The sequence below is a fragment of the Schistocerca nitens genome, chromosome 10, assembly GCF_023898315.1.
Source record: "Schistocerca nitens isolate TAMUIC-IGC-003100 chromosome 10, iqSchNite1.1, whole genome shotgun sequence".
In the NCBI taxonomy this organism is placed as follows: domain Eukaryota; kingdom Metazoa; phylum Arthropoda; class Insecta; order Orthoptera; family Acrididae; genus Schistocerca; species Schistocerca nitens.
The window spans coordinates 89,456,290-89,476,430 of NC_064623.1; the positions used below are offsets into that span (position 1 = coordinate 89,456,290).

Below are 20,141 nucleotides of genomic sequence, written 5' to 3' on the forward strand. Positions count from 1 at the left end.
TCTGAAGCGGATTTGCTAGCCCAGTTGAATACGTCTGGAAAACAGCTGTTAACACTTCTGATTTTGTCAGTACAGTCGCTATTTCTGTACACTTAAAGATTATAAGTAGACAGCTCTGCTTCTCCTTCACTGCACAATAAGTCACTCCGTCTACATTGGCTGAATGTTTTCATTATAAGGTAACCTGACAACCCAAGCACGTTTTAAGAAAGGTTGTGCGTTTACTTGGGAGCGAAAATCGGCTGCTAGAAAGGGATTTCCAGAATCGATTTTGGAATGTTTACAAGCGTAAATGACTAACCTGAAACGGTATTGCGAAACCGTTTGACGGTATCCGGGTTTGAGAACTCCACGTAAACATAGTGACTGCTGTCCAAGGTAAGGTCCACGGAAATCCGAAGCTTTCTGTCAAATTTGGTGTACTATGTAAACGCGCTAAAAAAGAAAAAGAAAGAAAAAAACGTAGTGGCACTTACGAAGTAGTAAGGTAAAATTTGGCTCAACAGTACGAAAGAGAAGTTACGTGTCGAAAGAAATAATCCGGACGGAAAGGAGCCTCGGGAACACTCGCGCCAGGAATGGGTAGTTTCGTCGATCGGCAGCAGCGTTGCATCTGTCAACCAGACGATAATTTTCCTAACTTGCTATTTACATTGAAGGTGTTGTGTATAATATCCAAAATGTGTTGCGTGTAAAATGTAACATAAATTTGGTATTAAAATCCCTGAATAGTGTATTGTATCAGTACTACACCAATCCGAATTGTAGTAAGACTTTCTCCGAGTTGATCGCAAAAATTGAGCTTGAAAAGCTAACTCAAGGTATCTTGTATTAGCCAGATTCTGTAAACTTCTAATATGTTAGGAAAATTCTGCCTTCACCAAAAAACAATTTATTTTGCTCTTCACCCGTAGATGTCTCGGTGATGGTGACCTATCATCTGTGGGTGGATAATTATTTTACTCAGCAGCACATACTGCTGCTCACCTCACTTGCTGTCGTCTGCAGTACAGTTGATGTTACATTGCAGTTTGTTATCTGCATTTTTTGTTTGTCAGGGTATTAACTATATTTGCAAGCAACATTTTCACTGGTTGAGAAACTGGAGAAAAACAAATTGCTTTGCTCAATGCAAAATCTTAAAAACATATGTATTGCCAAACCAAACACAGGTCCTAATAGGCAGCTTGTGTAAATAGAAACCACCTAAAAGAGAAATATGAACACTTGATTTTGCAGAGTAGATTAGCTGTCTTCTTAAAATACTGGTATCACATTTTCTGACATCATTAATTTAACACCAGATTCTCTCTTCTCTACCTAACTAAAACCTAAGGTTACAATACTCGTCAATCCGTCAGTGTAATCTTCATTACATAAAATAATATATTTATTTACTTCTTTATTCATCCAGAGATCGTCTCACAATGGTACAAGATTTGTCAAGGTGATACGGTGCAAATCAACGGGCCAAAATAGACAGCACACAGCATACATAAGGGAGATTCCATGGTGACTCATGTTACATTTTGAAATCAGTGGTTAATTATGTTGACTTTTTATCACTCTATTTTTATTTATTTATTTGGTCCTGTTGATTACATATTAGACAGCCAGTGTACAAGTAAATTAGGACAAGCCATTTGATGCAATTACAGTAGTACATGAACATTTATACATTGCATTGCACAGACATAGGTCTATTTAACAAGAACAATTACTTGCTTGCAGTAATAAAGCCTGCATTATGACAAAAACAGTATAGTGATTGCTTAAAATAGTAGGATAAGTGACAGTGCTTATTTTTATGCTACTGAAATGAGCTAAGTTTCTTCACCAGCTGATCAATTTGTTCTTTCCATCTTAGGTGACTGTCTATCTGGATACCTAGGAATTTTGTATGTGTGGTTTCATTAATTTTTTGATTGTTACCATGTATTTCAGGAGCTTTATTGTTTTATTTTTTGTCAGAAACTGTATCATATTGGCTTTTTATTCGCAGTGAACCATTTGTGTGCTTGAGTAGAGACTGTCATGGCTGTATCCTGCATTGTGGAGTTGGGTCCTTTTACGAGGATACTTGTATCGTCTGCAAACATTACTATTTTAGCTCTGTTGTTAATTGTGATTGATAGATCATTAATGTAGATCAGGAAAATTAATGGTCCAAGAATCGAGCCCTGCGGGACTCCATACTTTATATTTCCCCAGTCTGATTTTAATGCTGTACCTGTCCCCCGTAAGACAACCCTTTGCTTCCTGTTCTGTAAGTATGGTTCTAACCAAGTCAAAGACGTGTCTTTAATGCCATAATGTGGAAGCTTTCTTAAGAGTGTGTTGTGATCTACACAATCAAATGCCATGGCAAGGTCACAAAATATCCCCATTGGGTACCTTTTGTAATTTAGTTCACCTAAAATTTCATCTGTTAGGTTAAATATAGCTCTGTCTGTGGAGGAGTGCTTACGAAAGCTGAACTGTGTAGGAGCCAGTAAGCCATTTTGTGTAGTGTGATTATAAATCCTATCATACATTATTCTCTCAAATACCTTTGAGAATACTGGCAGCAGGGAGATGGGCCGATAGGTGGATATTTGACCCCTTGCTCCACTTTTGTGGATTGGCATCACTACTGCATGTTTTAATCTATCTGGGAACTCACCAGTTTCCATAGATTGGTTACACAAATAGCACAATATATAACTGATTAAGTCTGCACATGATTTTAAAATCCTACTTGATATGCCATCGTATCCACAGGAATCTGAGTTTTTGAGTAATTTTATGGTGTTTTCAATTTCCTTAGGGGTTGTACTTCTGAAATGAAGTACTACTTTAGATGTTATTTGCATGTGGTTAAGTAGTTCAATAGCGTGTGTGTGAGACTGTTTATTATGGTTCACTGTTTTTTTAACTACAGAGAGAAAAAAATTGTTGAAATCTGAGGCTGCAACTTTGTGTTTATTATTGTCATGTTTTATGTTCCTATTTGTCTCACTTTTTATGATGTGACATATGGTTTTTATTTTATTGTTTGAGTTGCTAATTTTTTGTGCATAGTACAACTGTTTTGCCTTCTTGATTACACTTGTTAGAATTTTACAGTATTTCTTGTAATGTAACTTTACTGCTGGGTCTGTACTAGTCCTCTGTTGTACATACAGATCTCTCTTTTTGTTACGTGATATTTTTATGCCAGTAGTTAGCCACTCTTTCCTTTTACTACAGGTTGGTTTGATTTTAATCTGTCTTTGGGGGAAAGAAGCTTCAAAATGTTTAAGGAATAAGTTCAGGAATGAGTTGAACTTCTCATTCACTGTGTCAGCCTGGTATACTTCCTCCCATTGTTCATAGCATAAACTACATTCCTGGAAATTGAAATAAGAACACCGTGAATTCATTGTCCCAGGAAGGGGAAACTTTATTGACACATTCCTGGGGTCAGATACATCACATGATCACACTGACAGAACCACAGGCACATAGACACAGGCAACAGAGCATGCACAATGTCGGCACTAGTACAGTGTATATCCACCTTTCGCAGCAATGCAGGCTGCTATTCTCCCATGGAGACGATCGTAGAGATGCTGGATGTAGTCCTGTGGAACGGCTTGCCATGCCATTTCCACCTGGCGCTTCAGTTGGACCAGCGTTCGTGCTGGATGTGCAGACCGCGTGAGACGACGCTTCATCCAGTCCCAAACATGCTCAATGGGGGACAGATCCGGAGATCTTGCTGGCCAGGGTAGTTGACTTACACCTTCTAGAGCACGTTGGGTGGCACGGGATACATGCGGACGTGCATTGTCCTGTTGGAACAGCAAGTTCCCTTGCCGGTCTAGGAATGGTAGAACGATGGGTTCGATGACGGTTTGGATGTACCGTGCACTATTCAGTGTCCACTCGATGATCACCAGTGGTGTACGGCCAGTGTAGGAGATCGCTCCCCACACCATGATGCCGGGTGTTGGCCCTGTGTGCCTTGGTCGTATGCAGTCCTGATTGTGGCGCTCACCTGCACGGCGCCAAACACGCATACGACCATCATTGGCACCAAGGCAGAAGCGACTCTCATCGCTGAAGACGACACATCTCCATTCGTCCCTCCATTCATGCCTGTCGCGACACCACTGGAGGCGGGCTGCACGATGTTGGGGCGTGAGCGGAAGACGGCCTAACGGTGTGCGGGACCGTAGCCCAGCTTCATGGAGACGGTTTCGAATGGTCCTCGCCGATACCCCAGGAGCAACAGTGTCCCTAATTTGCTGGGAAGTGGCGGTGCGGTCCCCTACGGCACTGCGTAGGATCCTACGGTCTTGGCGTGCATCCGTGCGTCGCTGCCGTCCGGTCCCAGGTCGACGGGCACGTGCACCTTCCGCCGACCACTGGCGACAACATCGATGTACTGTAGAGACCTCACGCCCCACGTGTTGAGCAATTCGGCGGTACGTCCACCCGGCCTCCCGCATGCCCATTATAAGCCCTCGCTCAAAGTCCGTCAACTGCACATACGGTTCACGTCCACGCTGTCGCGGCATGCTACCAGTGTTAAAGACTGCGATGGAGCTCCGTATGCCACGGCAAACTGGCTGACACTGACTGCGGCGGTGCACAAATGCTGCGCAGCTAGCGCCATTCGACGGCCAACACCGCGGTTCCTGGTGTGTCCGCTGTGCCGTGCGTGTGATCATTGCTTGTACAGCCCTCTCGCAGTGTCCGGAGCAAGTATGGTGGGTCTGACACACCGGTGTCAATGTGTTCTTTTTTCCATTTCCAGGAGTGTATTTCTGAAGTAGATTCAGCATTTATTGATCTAACATGTTTAACTTGGTTACAACAGCCATGTGTTGTTTTTCTGCTGGCAAGTTTTAGGGTTGTCATTTGACCATCATGATCAGACCGATCATTTGTTACTGCCCGTGTCATCACTTCCTTGTAATTTGTGGGATCTAGGAACCGATTATCAATCAGGGTCTTGCTGTGCCCATATACTCTTGTTGGGAATGAGATCATGGGGAGCAGACTGAAGGTTAACAGTAGTGATTCTAATAGTTTCTGGTTGTTATTTTTTGTGAGTAAGTTTATGTTAAAGTCACCACATACGATGACATTACTATTGTTTCTATAAAGTTTAGTAAGAACTGTTTCTAGCTGAGGAACGGTGTTTCAAGCTCTAATTTGACTGCACCCTATATTTTCTTTTGTAAATAATTCATCATACATTGTGTTATTCAGGCAAAGATCTTGAATTACTATTTAAGCAGTGAAGAGCATTAAAATTAAAGAACAAGAAAGTAATTTATATTGTGACTCACATTACAAATTTGGGACATCCTACTGCTAATGTACAATTTAGGTCAAAAGTGTCCTCAAACTATTAGGAGTATGGATCTGGTTTTTATCAAACAAAATGAAAAATAGGTTGGCATTCGAATGACACTTACAGATTTCTAAAAATATTTATATAATGTAAAATATTGTAATATATTGGAAAAAAGCATGTGACTCAATGTTACGTGACTACTTATTGTTGGAAAAAGTTTTTCCTGTGAGCAGAGAAATAAAAATATGATGTTATTTACCAAATATAATAATATTTTCATTTTTTAAACACTATGAAAAATTATAAGAGCATGACAACTGGGAAAATAAACTGTAAATTCAATTAAAATTCAGAGAATTGAAAATATCATCTTGCATTGACAACAGCAGGTGGATTAATTTTCTTTGTAATTGTGTCCTGTGTGTACATTTTGCAGGCCATTTCCAATTGTGACCAGCATGCTCCATTGCACTGATTAGATAATAGTTTCCAAAAATTGCACGTATCTCTCCAGCGTAGATCTTGCCATCATATACTAGTTTGTACCAGTCTCCAATTTTTACAACTTCTATAGTCTCTTCAGTGTGATGAACCATGGACCTTGCTGTTGGTGGAGAGGCTTGCGTGCCTCAAGAATACAGGTAGCCGTACCGTAGGTGCAACCACAACGAAGGGGTATCTGTTGAGAGGCCAGACAAATGTCTGGTTCCTGAAGAGGGGCAGCAGCCTTTTCAGTAGTTGCAGGGGCAACAGTCTGGATGATTGACTGATCTGGCCCTGTAACACTAACCAAAACGGCCTTGCTATTGTGGTACTGCGAACGGCTGAAGGCAAGGGGAAACTACAGCTGTAAATTTTCCCGAGGACATGCAGCTTTACTGTATGATTAAATGATGATGGCTTCCTCTTGGGCAAAATATTCCGGAGGTAAAATAGTCCCCCATTCGGATCTCCGGGCGGGGACTACTCAAGAGGACGTTGTTATCAGGAGAAAGAAAACTGGCGTTCTATGGATCGGAGCGTGGAATGTCAGATCCCTTAATCGGGCAGGTAGGTTAGAAAATTTAAAAAGGGAAATGGATAGGTTCAAGTTAGATATAGTGGGAATTAGTGAAGTGTGGTGGCAGGAGGAACAAGACTTTTGGTCAGGTGAATACAGGGTTATAAATACAAAACCAAATAGGGGTAATGCAGGAGTAGGTTTATTAATGAATAAAAAAATAGGAGTGCGGGTAAGCTACTACAAACAGCATAGTGAACGCATTATTGTGGCCAAGATAGACACGAAGCCCATGCCGACTACAGTAGTACAAGTTTATATGCCAACTAGCTCTGCAGACGATGAAGAAATTGATGAAATGTATGATGAGATAAATGAAATTACTCAGATAGTGAATGGAGACGAAAATTTAATAGTCATGGATGACTGGAATTCGAGAGTAGGAAAAGGGAGAGACGGAAACATAGTAGGTGAATATGGATTGGGGCTAAGAAATGAAAGAGGAAGCCGCCTGGTAGAATTTTGCACAGAGCATAACTTAATCATAGCTAACACTTGGTTCAAGTATCGTGAAAGAAGGTTGTATACATGGAAGAATCCTGGAGATACTAAAAGGTTTCAGATAGGTTATATAATGGTAAGACAGAGATTTAGGAACCAGATTTTAAATTGTAAGACATTTCCAGGGACAGATATGGACTCTGACCACAATCTATTGATTATGAACTGTAGATTAAAACTGAAGAAACTGCAAAAAGGTGGGAATTTAAGGAGATGGGGCCTGGATAAACTGAAACAACCAGAGGTTGTAGAGAGTTTCAGGGAGAGCATAAAGGCAACAACTGACACGAATGGGGGAAAGAAATACAGTAGAAGAAGAATGGGTAGCTTTGAGGAATGAAATAATGAAGGCAGCAGAGGGTCAAGTAGGTAAAAAGACGAGGGCTAGTAGAAATCCTTGGGTAACAGAAGAGATACTGAATTTAATTGATGAAAGGTGAAAATACAAAAATGCAGTAAGTGAAGCAGGTAAAAAGGAATACAAAAGTCTCAAAAATGGGATTGACAGGAAGTGCAAAATGGCTTAGCAGGTATGGCTAGAGGACAAATGTAAAGATGTAGAGGCTTATCTCACAAGGGGTAAGATAGATACTGCCTACAGGAAAATTAGAGACACCTTTGGAGAAAAGAGAGCCACTTGCATGAATATCAAGAGCTCAGATGGAAACCCAGTTCTAAGCAAAGAAGGGAAGGCAGAAAGGTGGAAGGATTATATAGAGGGTCTATACAGGGGCGATGTTCTTGAGGACAATAGTATGGAAATGGAAGAAGAGGTAGATGAAGATGAAATGGGAGATACGATACTACGTGAAGAGTTTGACAGAGCACTGAAAGACCTGAGTCAAAACAAGGCCCCCGGGAGTAGACAACATTCCATTAGAACAACTCACAGCCTTGGGAGAGCCAGGCCTAACAAAACTCTACCATCTGGTGCGCAGGATGTATGAGACAGGCGAAATTCCCTCAGACTTCAAGAAGAATATAGTAATTCCAATCCCAAAGAGAGAAGGTGTTGACAGATGTGAAAATTACCGAACTATCAGTTTAATAAGTCACAGGTGCAAAATACTAACGCGGATTCTTTACAGATGAATGGAGAAACTGGTAGAAGCTGACGTCGGGGAAGATCAGTTTGGATTCCGTAGAAATGTTGGAACACGTGAGGCAATACTGACTCTACGACTTATCTTAGAAGAAAGATTAAGGAAAGGCAAACCTACGTTTCTAGCATTTGTAGACTTAGAGAAAGCTTTTGAAAATGTTAACTGGAATACTCTCTTTCAAATTCTGAAGGTGGCAGGGGTAAAATACAGGGTGCGAAAGGCTATTTACAATTTGTACAGAAACCAGATGGCAGTTATGAGAGTCTAGGGACATGAAAGGGAAGCAGTGGTTGGGAAGGGAGTGAGACAGGGTTGTAGCCTCCCTCGATGCTATTCAATCTGTGTATTGAGCAAGCAGTAAAGGAAACAAAAGAAAAGTTCAGAGTAGGTATTAAAATCCATGGAGAAGAGATAAAAACTTTGAGGTTTGCCGATGACATTGTAATTCTGTCAGAGACAGCAAAGGACTTGGAAGAGCAGTTGAATGGAATGGACAGTGTCTTGAAAGGAGGATATAAGATGAACATCAACAAAAGCAAAACGAGGATAATGGAATGTAGTCGAATTAAATCGGGTGATGCTGAGGGAATTAGATTAGGAAATGAGACACTTAAAGTAGTAAAGGAGTTTTGCTATTTGGGGTGCAAAATAACTGATGATGGTCGAAGTAGAGAGGATATAAAATGTAGACTGGCAATGGCAAGGAAAGCGTTTCTGAAGAAGAGAAATTTGTTAACATCGAGTATTGATTTAAGTGTTAAGAAGTCGTTTCTGAAAGTATTTGTATGGAGTGTAGCCATGTATGGAAGTGAAACATGGATGATAAATAGTTTAGACAAGAAGAGAATAGAAACTTTCAAAATGTGGTGCTACAGAAGAATGCTGAAGATTAGATGGGTAGATCACATAACTAATGAGGAGGTATTGAATAGAATTGGGGAGAAGAGGAGTTTGTGGCACAACTTGACAAGAAGAAGGGATCGGTTGGTAGGACGTGTTCTGAGGCATCAAGGGATCACCAATTTGGTACTGGAGGGCAGCGTGGAGAGTAAAAATCGTAGAGGGAGACCAAGAGATGAATACACTAAGCAGATTCAGAAGGATGTAGGCTGCAGTAGGTACTGGGAGATGAAGAAGCTTGCACAGGATAGAGTAGCATGGAGAGCTGCATCAAACCAGTCTCAGGACTGAAGACCACAACAACAACAACAACAACAACATCATTCTGCTTTGTACCAGTTTCCAATTTTTACAACTTCTATAGTCTCTTCAGTGTGATGATCTGCAGCAGGCAAATTCTTTGGAGACAGCAATGTTTGTAGTACTCCTTTCTCGTAGTGAAAGGAGAGAGTGCTTTTTATGTTTGGTACAGATGGTGCCAAAGAAAATATTTTAACCAGATTAAATTTCACAATGATTCCTTCAGTTTCATCAGTAGACATAAGAAAAACCTGCATAGCTGTGGTACTTGTAGCTGCCTGAGCAAAAGTTGATGCATCACTACTATGAATTTTTGCCTTTTCACTGCATTCCACACTTGCCGTTTCACAACTGCACAAATTCCATCTACAGCTCCTTTACCATTGGATGTAGCAATAAAGTTCCAATAGATTTCCATATTGTGGAATGATTGAAGTTGAGGTACAGCAGCAGTAATATATTCGTTTTTAAACTGCGAGGTACCTATCTGACCAGATTGAAACTACCTTCACATTTTCAGGTATAGTTGACAGTCCCTTGCTAATGTATGCAATCACAGTATTCTTGGTATGGGTTAATTTGTCTGAAACAACAAAAATTGGGTGATGAGAATCTGAATGTCACAGTGACACAGTGAAACTACTAACTTGTGCTTGTGCCCAGTGTGCACTTTTCACCCACATCTTGATAAACACAAGTGTAATTTTCAGCAAATCGATATGCATCAATGCAAGCTGCTTAGAATCTTGGCTCAGAACCATTTCCTTTTGCTCATACTAAGATGCAGACTGAGCTCTCTTTGTATAGCAATGAAGAAGAAACTGAGGAATTATGGAAATTATGTATTTCATTATATCATTATATCATTGACTAATAATTTTAGAGCCATTTTCTTCCATCTCCAAAACATATCATAATCAGCTCACAATTTCCAGCATATCAATTTTATAGACTTTGTTGAAACCTCAACCATTCTGACATGTGTTACAATCATTCTGCCATCAAAGTTCACTGGGTGGCTGGCATATGATATTTGATACAAATGTGTTGCTGTAGGCTGGAATATTATCATGTTTCACATGAAGGCTGCTGATAGCATTAATGAAACTTTCATGATATTTATACAAATATATGTAGTAGTTTGCTGTTTAACTGAACATGTGGTGGCCGTATTTCTGCATACTTAGATTTCCCAATTTGAACTTCAGGGTGTTCGTGTTTGAATGCCTCATGTGTTTCCATGATGGACTTGACTAAGTTATGAAAATGAGTGCTCTGTCTTCTCGTTATTTTCTCTAATCACTATTGTGTCCTTCCTGCCTGGTGGCAGGCGACTAACATTGTCATGACAATAGAAACCAGTTACCATGTGTCTAGTTTCACAACTAAGGCCTCTATTTTGTGGACTGCTGCCATGACTGGGTGTTTCTGACTTTCCATCTGATGAATTTCCGCACAAGTCACTGCAACTTACAGACAAATAGTACAACTTTATGCCGTGGTGAAGATGGCAAAAAATGATTGGCTCAAGCCGTGACTTTACCCAGAGCACTATATGACTTATACGGTGCCAAACCAGCTTCACTAGGTTGCTGATCTTGCATCTTACTTTGCCTATGTTTTCTAACTCTCTTCCTAGTTTTACCTCTTCTTTCTTCTAATAAAGGTCGTTGCTTATGTTGACTCAATTGTAAGAACTTTTGTTTCTGCTTCTGTTGACTTTTCTAGCTTCTTCCAGATGCTACTTCTTAAATCCTTCATATTTTCCTTCACTCTTTAACTTTTCCCTTCTCCCTTTCTATCTTTCTGCTGCTGTTAAGGGCATCCTACTGTTTTAACCTTAAAACCTGTGACTCATGTTACAAATTTAATTTTCTGTTTTTACAATATTGGTAGAAACTGGGAAGTTTTTAATAGTGATATTAGTTACACATTCATACAAAGAAGTAAATTACTGAACAAGATAAAGTTAGATGTTACATTCCTCTTAATATAAAAACTTAACTACATGAAATTGACTCATGTAACAAGAAAGTTGTTGTATTATATTATTTATCCTAACCTGTATGTTACATACTTCAATTTTATACTGTTTATGTAATACATAAGGTATGTAACTGTAATATAAATAATGATATACTAATTATTACCCGCACGTTAGTTGGAATGAAAGTCCAAAATCTCCAATAATTCACACTCTCATCACATGAAAAACGTATGGCCTTACAAAAATGCCTACAAATTATGGAGGGAAAGCAATAATTGGCAACAAACCATTGTTGCCATACAATAAAAGTCCAGCCTTTTTAAACATTATATAAAATGTACCAAATTTTAAACTTCTAAAAATCATGACTGTGTCCTACTTTACATTGAATATCCCACAACATGCTATATGAGGATAAGACAGGTAGCCTATAGGTTGAGTTGTGACTGAGTTAGCCCCTCTGTTAACTATAATCTATCCAGATCCCTTAAAGAAAACACCATGCCCCGTATCTGTAAGAATGCACGAGTGACACTTGTCTACAAGAAAGGTAGCAGGAATAATCCACAAAAGTACCATTCGATATCCTTGGCATCCATTTGTTGCAGAATCTTAAAATGTATTCTGAGCTCAAATATAACGAGATATCTCGAACAGAACAGCCTTCTTCATGCCAACCACCACGGATTTCGAAAACATAGATCATATGAAAACCAACTCGCACTTTTTTCACATGACGTCCTGGCTCAAAGTAGTCAGGTAGATGCAATATTTCTTGATTTATGAAGAGCATTTGAGACTTCCCCACACTTATTATCAAAAGTACGATCATATGGAATATAAGACAAAATTTATGACAGGAGGAAGGAGGATGCAGCTTGTTGTAGTGGCTAAAGAGTCATTGACACATGTAGAAGTACGTTTGGGTGTGTTCCAGGGAAATGTGTGGGCTCCCTTGCTGTTTGTACTGTATATTAATCATCCTGCAGACAATGTTAGTAGTAAACTACAATTTTTTGGAGCTGAGTCATTTATCTGCAGTAAAGTACAGTCTGCATGAAGCTGTACAAATATTCAGTCAGACCTTGATAAGATTTGAAAGTGCACACAGACTGGTGACTTGCGTTAAATGTTCAGAAAATTAAAATTGTGCACACGAAGAAACATAGTATACTATGCTTATAACATCAGTGAGTCACAGTTGAAATCTGTAAACAAACCGAAAAACATGTGCATAACACTTAGTAGGGGCGTGAAATGGAACAATCGCATAAGTTAAGCCATGGATAAAGCAGGTAGCGTACTTCGCTTTATTGGTAGAATACTGGGGAAATGCAATCAGTCTACAAAGGAGGTCATTGACTGGTTGTAGAATATTACTCAAGTGTGTGAAACGTGTACCAGATAGGACTAACAGGGGATGTTGAATGTATACCGAGAGGGGCAGCACGAGTGGTCACAGGTTTGTTTACTCCATGCGAAAGTTTCACAGAGATACTGAAGGAATTGAACTGGAAGACTCTTCAAGATAGATGTAAACTATCCTGAGAAAGTCTATTAACCAAGTTTCAAGAACCGGCTTTAAAATATGACTCTAGGAATATACTGCAACCCCCTACATATCACTCACATAGGGATGGTGAGGATAAGATACATCTACAGGGATACTCTGCAAATCACACTTCAGTGCCTGGCAGATGGTTCATCGAACCACCTTCTCAATGTAAATGAAATCCCATGCTCCTTGACTGTGTGTAGGGGTACGATGCGGGAGACCTGCACCGCTGTACTAGGCAAGGTCCTAATGGAGGTGGTTTGATGTTGCCTTCCTCCGACTGTAATGGGGATGGATGATGATCATGATGATGATGATGATGACAAGACAACAACACCCAGTCATCTCTGGGCAGGTGAAAAATCCCTGACCCCGCCGGGAATCGAATCCGGGACCCCATAATCGGGAAGTGAGAATGCTACCGCGATACCACAAGCAGCGGACACCTTCACAATATTCAAATAACTTACAGGTTTGCTGCCGGGTGACATCGTCGACCACCGCCGATATTTCGACAGGAGCACACCCTGCCATTCTCAAGGCATAAATGGCAGGGTGTGCTCCTGTCGAAATATCAGCGGTGTTCGATGACGTCACCCGGCAGCAAACCCGTAAGTTATTTGAACATTCAATTCGCTGGGAAAAGTTAAGGACTCACCTTCTCAATAGTTCTCTTTTATTCCAGTCTTGGACAGCACACAGAAAAAACAAACACCCATATCTTTCTGTGCGAACTCCGATTTCCCTTATTTTATTATGTTGATCATTTCTCCCTATGTTGGGTAGCATCAACAAAATACACTCCTGGAAATTGAAATAAGAACACCGTGAATTCATTGTCCCAGGAAGGGGAAACTTTATTGACACATTCCTGGGGTCAGATACATCACATGATCACACTGACAGAACCACAGGCACATAGACACAGGCAACAGAGCATGCACAATGTCGGCACTAGTACAGTGTATATCCACCTTTCTCAGCAATGCAGGCTGCTATTCTCCCATGGAGACGATCGTAGAGATGCTGGATGTAGTCCTGTGGAACGGCTTGCCATGCCATTTCCACCTGGCGCCTCAGTTGGACCAGCGTTCGTGCTGGACGTGCAGACCGCGTGAGACGACGCTTCATCCAGTCCCAAACATGCTCAATGGGGGACAGATCCGGAGATCTTGCTGGCCAGGGTAGTTGACTTACACCTTCTAGAGCACGTTGGGTGGCACGGGATACATGCGGACGTGCATTGTCCTGTTGGAACAGCAAGTTCCCTTGCCGGTCTAGGAATGGTAGAACGATGGGTTCGATGACGGTTTGGATGTACTCTGCACTATTCAGTGTCCCCTCGACGATCACCAGTGGTGTACGGCCAGTGTAGGAGATCGCTCCCCACACCATGATGCCGGGTGTTGGCCCTGTGTGCCTCGGTCGTATGCAGTCCTGATTGTGGCGCTCACCTGCACGGCGCCAAACACGCATACGACCATCATTGGCACCAAGGCAGAAGCGACTCTCATCGCTGAAGACGACACGTCTCCATTCGTCCCTCCATTCACGCCTGTCGCGACACCACTGGAGGCGGGCTGCACGATGTTGGGGCGTGAGCGGAAGACGGCCTAACGGTGTGCGGGACCGTAGCCCAGCTTCATGGAGACGGTTGCGAATGGTCCTCGCCGACACCCCAGGAGCAACAGTGCCCCTAATTTGCTGGGAAGTGGTGGTGTGGTCCCCTACGGCACTGCGTAGGATCCTACGGTCTTGGCGTGCATCCGTGCGTCGCTGCGGTCCGGTCCCAGGTCGACGGGCAGGTGCACCTTCCGCCGACCACTGGCGACAACATCGATGTACTGTAGAGACCTCACGCCCCACGTGTTGAGCAATTCGGCGGTACGTCCACCCGGCCTCCCGCATGCCCATTATACGCCCTCGCTCAAAGTCCGTCAACTGCACATACGGTTCACGTCCACGCTGTCACGGCATGCTACCAGTGTTAAAGACTGCGATGGAGCTCCGTATGCCATGGCAAACTGGCTGACACTGACGGCGGCGGTGCACAAATGCTGCGCAGCTAGCGCCATTTGACGGCCAACACCGCGGTTCCTGGTGTGTCCGCTGTGCCGTGCGTGTGATCATTGCTTGTACAGCCCTCTCGCAGTGTCCAGAGCAAGTATGGTGGGTCTGACACACCGGTGTCAATGTGTTCTTTTTTCCATTTCCAGGAGTGTATTTTTGCATTCGGAGGAGAAAGTAGGTGACTGAAATTTAATGAGAAGATTTTGCCGCAACAAAATCCTGTATCACGTCAGTGACACACTCTCCCCTATTGCACAATAGTACAAAATGTGCTGCTCTTCTTTAAACTTTCTCAATGTACTCTGTTAATTCTATCAGGTAAGGATCCCAGACAGTGGAGTTTAACAGATTCATTTTAGCACTCATGTGGATGACCTCACACTTCTCATTATTTGGGGTCAATTTCCATTTTATACACCATTCAGGTATCTTTCCTAAGTTGTTTTGCAATTTGTTTTGATCTTCCGATGTGTTTACTAGATGATAAATGACAGTTTCAGCTGCAGATAACCTAAGAAGGCTGCTCAGATTGTCTCCTAAATTGTTTATATAGATTAGGAACTGCAGGGGGTGTGTTACACTACCTTGGGGAATGCCAGAAATCACTTCTGTTTTACTTGGTGACTTTCAGTCAACTGCTACAAACTGAGACAATATTACATAAGCACTCAATTTCACTACATGCCACATGTATGGTACAGTGTCAGAAGCCTTCTGGAAATCTAGAAATACAGAATCAATTTGAAACCTCTTGTCAATAGCTCTCAACACTTCATGTGAGTAAAGAGGTAGTTGTATTTCACAAGACAATGTTTCCTAAATCTGTGATGACTGCGTGCCAGTAGATCGTTCTCTTTAAGGTAACTCATAATGTTCAAACACAATTTATGTTCCTAAGTCCTGCTGCATATCGACGTTAATGATATGGGCCTGTAATTTAGTGGATTACTCATTCTAATTTCCTTGAATATTGCTGTGACCTGTGCAGCTTTCCAGCCTTTGGGTAAGGATCTCCATTGAGAGAGCGGTTGTATATGATTGCTAAGTATTGTAATCTACCCCTCCTTCACATCATTTCTTTTTTATAAGCTTCAAGAGGAGTAAGATTTACATACAGTAAAATTTTTATTTCTTTTCATGTAGTTGGCTCCATTTCTTCATATTTGGGGGCTGAGTCTGGAAGCTGAAATTTTTGACATTATAGGTTCAAATTTTATTCTCTCACATTTTTCTGTCTTTACAATTTCCACTTCAACAAAGTCGAAGGTTACATTGTTATTCTCAAAACTGAAAACTCGTCTGATCACATCAGAGGTATGCCCACTACCAATCCACTCTGGAGTAATAACAAATTTTCTTGATGAATGACTCTCTGTTAATTTCTATTACTGTTTTATAAATGAATCTGGAAATAAATTTAATAAATTGCACTAAATTACATAATTAATAATGGAAATTTATGTGTGCCAAATATTTCATAATTTCAAATGTTACTAAAAGAAAAAAATTCAACTGTACATTCAGAGCTAGTAGATACCAACTGTATCAACAAAAATAAAGTCATTTCTTTTTACAGATTTTAGCGTGAATCATACCACATTGTGCACAAAATCATATGAAATTCTCTTAGGAAAGGAGCTGAGATATTATTAACCTATTCAAAATTCGAAAACATTATTTTTGCTATCAGTTACTACTGATGAGGAAAGGTAATACTAGAGGAGGGTGCCCCTTTACAATATCCCCCTCACAAAATTTGAAAACAATGTGTTTACAATATTTTTTAACAGACTATAAGGATTGCCAAACTGTGTACAAAATAATGCCAAAAGATAGAATACAATCTGGCAGTTTCTGGTGACTAGAGGAAGCAATGAGGTGCTGGTGTGCAAGACTCACACTTACTTGGAGGTGCTTTGCCGATCGTCTTCTCAGGATAGCCGGCTGCGACGATCTGCCCAACTTCTTCTCTGAAGATATGATGCTGTTTGGCGGAATTTTCTATACTCTTAAAATGATTGCGTACACTCATGATACTTTAAAATCAACCCTACTATATTTCACTTCCACTAACAGAACACCACATAACAGTTTCACATCAATGAATCATATTTCGTAAATCCAGTGACTCCCGGTCCGTCAGAAATGATTGATTACTTTTACAATAAATACTGTTCCAAAAAATCTCTCAAGTTTCTCACAAGTCCACCATCTGCAACTCTAGAGAGTCAGTAAGGAACCAAGTGAAAGTAAGTATCTTTTCTTTTCTTTTACACAATTCATTTATTCACAATAATGACTGATGTAGCACCGTCACGGAGTAAGGCGCGCTTACTCGTAGTGCTGGTCATGTAACTTCTGTGACGAGCAAGGCAACCACTTGCCCCCACCGATCAACCGTTAACCTTGTGGCATTCTCTTGACACACGTCCACCCTGTGCACACACAAAACCGGCACACGGTAGACATTCTTCTGTTTCTCATGTTTGTACGTAAAATATCGGGTGTTCGGGATGGTGGAAAGCTGAGGGTCTCTAGAATTTGCATCGAAATTCTTGACGCACTAAAACAAATGTATAGAAGTATCTGATACATAACATATTGCAGAAACCATAAGAAAAATATCTACTATGCAAGTCATATTTTATACATACACTCCTGGAAATTGAAATAAGAACACCGTGAATTCATTGTCCCAGGAAGGGGAAACTTTATTGACACATTCCTGGGGTCAGATACATCACATGATCACACTGACAGAACCACAGGCACATAGACACAGGCAACAGAGCATGCACAATGTCGGCACTAGTACAGTGTATATCCACCTTTCGCAGCAATGCAGGCTGCTATTCTCCCATGGAGACGATCGTAGAGATGCTGGATGTAGTCCTGTGGAACGGCTTGCCATGCCATTTCCACCTGGCGCCTCAGTTGGACTAGCGTTCGTGCTGGACGTGCAGACCGCGTGAGACGACGCTTCATCCAGTCCCAAACATGCTCAATGGGGGACAGATCCTGAGATCTTGCTGGCCAGGGTAGTTGACTTACACCTTCTAGAGCACGTTGGGTGGCACGGGATACATGCGGACGTGCATTGTCCTGTTGGAACAGCAAGTTCCCTTGCCGGTCTAGGAATGGTAGAACGATGGGTTCGATGACGGTTTGGATGTACCGTGCACTATTCAGTGTCCCCTCGACGATCACCAGTGGTGTACGGCCAGTGTAGGAGATCGCTCCCCACACCATGATGCCGGGTGTTGGCCCTGTGTGCCTCGGTCGTATGCAGTCCTGATTGTGGCGCTCACCTGCACGGCGCCAAACACGCATACGACCATCATTGGCACCAAGGCAGAAGTGACTCTCATCGCTGAAGACAACATGTCTCCATTCGTTCCTCCATTCACGCCTGTCGCGACACCACTGGAGGCGAGCTGCACGATGTTGGGGCGTGAGCGGAAGACGGCCTAACGGTGTGCGGGACCGTAGCCCAGCTTCATGGAGACGGTTTCGAATGGTCCTCGCCGATACCCCAGGAGCAACAGTGTCCCTAATTTGCTGGGAAGTGGCGGTGCGGTCCCCTACGGCACTGCGTAGGATCCTACGGTCTTGGCGTGCATCCGTGCGTCGCTGCGGTCCGGTCCCAGGTCGACGGGCACGTGCACCTTCCGCCGACCACTGGCGACAACATCGATGTACTGTGGAGACCTCACGCCCCACGTGTTGAGCAATTCGGCGGTACGTCCACCCGGCCTCCCGCATGCCCACTATACGCCCTCGCTCAAAGTCCGTCAACTGCACATACAGTTCACGTCCACACTGTCGCGGCATGCTAGCAGTGTTAAAGACTGCGATGGAGCTCCGTATGCCACGGCAAACTGGCTGACACTGACAGCGGCGGTGCACAAATGCTGCGCAGCTAGCGCCATTCGACGGCCAACACCGCGGTTCCTGGTGTGTCCGCTGTGCCGTGCGTGTGATCATTGCTTGTACAGCCCTCTCACAGTGTCCGGAGCAAGTATGGTGGGTCTGACACACCGGTGTCAATGTGTTCTTTTTTTCCATTTCCAGGAGTGTACATCAAGACATGGCATTCAGATTTTCAGATCTGTGGAACATTCTGTCACAAGACAAACAATACAAAATCGAAACTACATTATTACAGCACTAAACTATAGAAATAAATGCAGAAACGAGGTAAATTATTAGAATTACAAATTGGAAGTTTACGTACATAAAATCACACTTTCAAAATCTTCAAAAGAGAAGAGAAATTCAGAGCCTAAGTGTACGATGTGTGAACCGGCTCGAAAAACTCACGACAGGTACAGACCAGAAGAATATACCAATCACAAGTAGGAATATGGCAAAAAAATCAATCAGCCACTTAAACCAGAGTATTTAAGGATATGTTGACTCATGAAAAGCCAAAATAATGAAAAAAATATTGGGGCCTTAGCTTATGATGTGGAGACTGATCTACGAATCCAGACCACACCGGGTACAAGCCAGCAAAAAACGTTTCGCCACAACAAAATGAATAAAGTTCATAAACATATCAATCATATGTAAAGAGTAATTATAAGAAACATCTAGCCTCAATCAGTAGTTGTACACTGTAATCTTACCCTCCCACTTATCACCATTAAAATTCTGTTTCTTTGCACAAATTTTGAAAGCTTCAAGAGGTGGTAGATATACAAAGGAATAACTGTTTACTTATCTTCATTATCTCATTGTTGTTGTTGAAGGCTCCAAGTCTTGTCTCGTGGTACACTCTTGCAGCTGAAATTCCAGTATTGTAGATTCTTGATGACTAAATAACTCATGAAGATTTGCCTGTATTATTCTTAAATTTTATTCTTTGTCACATATTTCAATAATACACAATTTTTACATTTTCCACATACAAAAAAAAAACAACAATAATTACATTGTTGGTGACTAACTTAGAAAATGTCTACTTCCATCAGGGGCATGCCCACCATTCCTTACGTTCTGTGGTACTCACATTATTCCAAAGAGTTTACAAAGCAAAAGAATTTACAAACTTTCCTTACCAAAGAAGAATCTTCGCTAAAATATATCATTATTTTTTAAATCAATCTAGAAATAAATTTAATAATTAGTGTTAGATTGTGCAATGAACTTTAAGTATGACATAAATTTTGTAATTTCAATTATTTTAAAAAGAAGAGTAATTTTAACTGTTAGTACATATAGATAATAACATATTAATTTCTTTTTTATACATTTTAGCCTAAAATATATAATACATCATATGCAAAATCATATGAATTCTTTAAATGAAACAGCCGAGATAATTTTAACCTATGCAA

At 41.5% G+C, this 20,141-nt stretch overlaps 1 protein-coding gene across 1 annotated transcript in view; it reads left to right on the forward strand.

Moving 5' to 3' along the window:
- Positions 1-155: 155 nt before the first annotated feature.
- The window catches only part of LOC126210361 (zinc finger protein 501-like), a 131,487-nt gene continuing 111,501 nt past the window's right edge, over positions 156-20,141 (forward strand). The window contains exon 1 of the mRNA XM_049939576.1: positions 156-179. The gene's annotated coding sequence lies outside the window, so the exon portion shown is untranslated. The remainder of the gene's footprint in view (positions 180-20,141) is intronic.